The sequence below is a fragment of the Hemiscyllium ocellatum genome, chromosome 14 (assembly GCF_020745735.1).
Source record: "Hemiscyllium ocellatum isolate sHemOce1 chromosome 14, sHemOce1.pat.X.cur, whole genome shotgun sequence".
Classification (NCBI taxonomy): Eukaryota; Metazoa; Chordata; class Chondrichthyes; order Orectolobiformes; family Hemiscylliidae; genus Hemiscyllium; species Hemiscyllium ocellatum.
The window spans coordinates 83056820-83060844 of NC_083414.1; the positions used below are offsets into that span (position 1 = coordinate 83056820).

The 4025-nt window shown below is 45.6% G+C and overlaps 2 non-coding genes across 2 annotated transcripts; both read left to right on the plus strand.

The window, feature by feature from the left end:
- Window positions 1-228: 228 nt before the first annotated feature.
- trnav-uac (transfer RNA valine (anticodon UAC)) lies at window positions 229-301 on the plus strand. Its single transcript has one exon. It is a non-coding gene; the product is annotated as a tRNA-Val (tRNA).
- A 2614-nt stretch (window positions 302-2915) lies between these two features.
- Window positions 2916-2988, plus strand: trnav-uac (transfer RNA valine (anticodon UAC)). Its single transcript has one exon. It is a non-coding gene; the product is annotated as a tRNA-Val (tRNA).
- Window positions 2989-4025: the final 1037 nt, after the last annotated feature.

The window sequence follows — 4025 nt, forward strand, 5'->3', positions numbered from 1 at the left end:
CTGAGGTAACTTCCAGCAGCAAAAATCCTCAACTGAGGATCTGGGAAAATTTCACAAAGTATGGTCAGTCGGAGCAAAAGTAAGGAAGTCGTTCGTTTCTGCAGTGTTTTCAAGATGTCAATTACCCTGGATAACAACGAGCTATTGGAAAAAGAAAGGTGAAACGTAGAATGTCTTCAACTTTCAGTGCTGGGTGCCACAGAATCGCAGGGAGGCCGGCTCAGGCTTGTTTCTGTAGTGTGGTGGTCATCACGTTCGCCTTACACGCGAAAGGTCCCCAGTTCGAAACTGGGCAGAAACTGCTCTGTTCTTCATTTGCAGCCTTTTACACGGACAAGAACGGAGCTTTCTTGCTTGCTTTCCCATCTGCAAACCTGCCTTCGAAATTGCACGAAAAAATCTGTGTGAAAAGTAATGCAATTCAATTTAATTAGCGTGCAAAGCATTGTAAAGGTTTTCTCCAACCTGGTTCTGATCATATGCCATTCTGTTTGAGAGTGTAATTACCGCGTTCTGATCCCTTCCACGAAAACCAGTACCGCATTTGCATTCCTTGCTCAGGCGGACCAGTTCAAAGACAGGGAAGAAGCTGATGCGCTGGTGTCACAACGCACCACGGATTCCTGCACTAGTCTGTCTGTCAAATGTACGCCAATGTCGTCTCTGCAAGGCCTCAGTTGGAAGCTCTCTGTCGTTATTCAACGTGCGAGAATTGGCAGCAGAGGTGCTGAATCATGATTTGGATCAGTTCGCACGTAAGTGACTCATTCAACCAGCAACAGCAATGAAAGAAATTAGACTCTCAGAGGAACCTCTGGACATGTGCTTTCATAGCGTCGCTCGTATTAAGGTGAGCCCCGAGATCTAAGCCATGTTGGAACTGAAACGGAGGAATTGACAGAGAGGCTACAGAATGACATCGCATCCTTTTGGTTTTCTTAAATTCACTGACGAGCAGGAAAATGTAAATGTGAGGGCGAGTGGGAAAGTGAGGCAATTGCAGCTCTGGTGAAACTCCTTCTTTGTGAGTCACTCAGCAACAAGAGACGTAAAGGTGACTCATGCCTGAGAGCTCTTCACATCGAGAACAAAAAGCACTCAAGGGCAGTTAGCACCTCTTCTGGAGTGGGGGTGGGGAGAGTAGTAACTTCTGTTACTATGTTCAGAAACTGCCTTTTAAATTGACGTGAACAGAAACTGCATTTCTAATAAGCACCATGGAATGTAGCAAAATTTATTGAGTCGCTTCTCGTCGATTCGCACACAGGTTTCCTACTCAGTTGGTATCCATGTGGATCATGTCCAGGTATGAACCCCTCTGCAGCAAATTGCACGGTTCAGGTAAAAGGCAAGGAAAGTAGCACCTCGAACTGGCCCCGAGGTCAGAGCATCCTCACAATGTGATCTGTCGTTCTCGGATTGTAATGCAACCGCCGGTTTTAGAGTGGAGAACATTCTTTGGGACGCTTAACCTGCAAAACAGACACAGTGACTGAAACTATAGTGAACGGTATAATGTGGAACACGGCCTGCTCAGCTTTGTGCATTTTCCCTGTAGTCCGGTGTGTTTCATGTTCCGTGTAAACGTGAAAGTTGTCCTGTTTCGAGCAATGGGTGAAATCATTCAGCAAAGCAAGAATCGAAATTGAAGTAATGTCAAGCAGCTCATGGTTATTTGACCAATTCATAACCGAACATATATATTCACGCAGTCACATATACATTTGTAGCTGAAAAGAGTCTGAGAAGATAGACTCAGCTTACCATTGATTTTTGTCTGGATTGATGGGCTTTCATTATCTGCTGCGAAATTGACGTTGTAGCCGGGCACATCCCAGCAGCTGTGCGAGTCGGAGACGGACGATGGAACCCTTTTCATGTAACTTTGCATGTGTGGTTGTGCAGGAGCACAATTCGAAATGCAAGAAAATAGCTCGGCCGACTGTCTGGACGAGTGGCGGGGCGGTCTAAGGTGCGGGAGCCAGGCTCCAGTTCCGGAAGACTCGTGTGTTCGAATCCCGCCTCTCGTCTTTCTGCTGGTCAACTTGTGAAGGTGCTGCTTCGATTCCCGCTGCATGGATGTGCCTGGGGATTTTACTGTGGTATGGAAACGTGCTGACTATTGCAACGGTTCTCTGCTGTCGTGATGGTGATCGCCTCGACTCTCGCTGTACATTGCAGGCAAGTTGAGATTTTACTTGAACCGAATGGAGACTGTTATTTCATCGCTGTTGTGAAACAAAGTCCTGCAGTGAGTCAATTCATCGTTATTTGGCTTTCTGGCGAATGGGAAAATCGTTCCAATGAATATGTTATTGAATTTCTCCCATTTCCTTCATTTCCGTCCTGGAGACATCGGAAGGGAAAGGTAATCTCATCGAGAGTGTGATTGGTGAAATTCACATTTTTATGGCCCATACTTATGATATTCGTTCTTTCTCTCTTTTCAGCAAGGTCTGGGAAGTGGTGTTGCACTAAGGCTGCAGTATGTTTGAAAGAGTAGTTTGGAATTGCCCTGTTGTTAGTTGTGCGATTACATTATGCTTCTTGACCTCGGACTCTCTCACATTTAGCATTCATGCTTTGCTGTGTCTGAACATGCTTTAGGTATGCCAGTTTTGATTGTGTTCCGTGTTAAATGCTTTCTGTTTGCGATTCGCTCAATATATTACGAGTTAACAGGGGTTCTGAGGTAACTTCCAGCAGCAAAAATCCTCAACTGAGGATCTGGGAAAATTTCACAAAGTATGGTCAGTCGGAGCAAAAGTAAGGAAGTCGTTCGTTTCTGCAGTGTTTTCAAGATGTCAATTACCCTGGATAACAACGAGCTATTGGAAACAGAATGGTGAAACGTAGAATGTCTTCAGCTTTCAGTGCTGGATGTCACAGAGCCGCCCGGCAGCCGGCTGCGGCTTGTTTCTGTAGTGTAGCGGTCATCACGTTCGCCTTACACGCGACAAGTCCCCAGTTCGATACTGGGCAGAAACTGCTTTGTTCTTCAACTGCCCCTTTTTACACGGACAAGAACGGAGCTTTCTTGCAAGCCTGCCTTCTAAATTGCTCGAACAAATCTGCTCTCTTTGTGAAATTTAATGCAATTCCATTTAATTAGTGTGCAAAGCATTGTAAAGGTTTTCCCCAACCTGGTTCTGATCATATGCCATTCTGTCTGAGAGTGTAGTTCCCGCGTTCTGCTCCCTTCCACGAAAAACAGTTCCGCATTTGCATTTCTTGGAATGCAATTTTCTTTTTCAAGATGTCATTTACCCTGGATAACAACGAGCTATTGGAAACAGAAAGGTGAAACGGAGAATGTCTTCAACTTTCAGTGCTGGATGCCACAGAGCCGCAGCGCGCCTGGCTGAAGCTTGTTTCTGTAGTGTTCAGAGGTATAATTTAAATTGTTTGGTAAAATTGGAATTGTTTCTTAATTAGCAAACAAAACTGGCTTGTTTCACAGCCAACGGTTGCATCTTTCCAATTTTCTAGTACACGCTGAGACTGCTAGCTGGTCATCACAGGTATTTGTCAGCGTTCAGTTCCGAACAGCATTCACTCTCATTTAAAGGTGGAAGGCACGTCTTCAACTTCATAACACTGTTCTCATCACAAAATCCTGCAGCTTCTCATCTTGGGGACAGAGGTTGGATTGCAACCGTTGCCGTCTTAATGTAAAGATTTTCACACGGGAAGCGCCATTCATGAGGAGGGAGTTTCTGTAAGCTGTGTCTCAGGGCTGTGCAGGGAGCTGCAGTGGCCACTTTCTGTTGACAGCAGGGGTCTGGAGAGAGTAGTATTTGCCCCTATCTTACTCCGTGTGGGGTCAGGGAACACAGAATCATCAATGGTTTGGTCTGCAATTCAACCTTTCCATGGATTTTCCGATTTAAATGGAGGTAGGGTGGTATTCCCATCGTCTGATCTAGAACAACCAAGGTCTCAAACTACCAACCATTATCTTGCAGCCTCCTGCTGCCTATTTGAGCCACACAGCCTGTCACCAACCAGGCATGCCGATTTCCCTA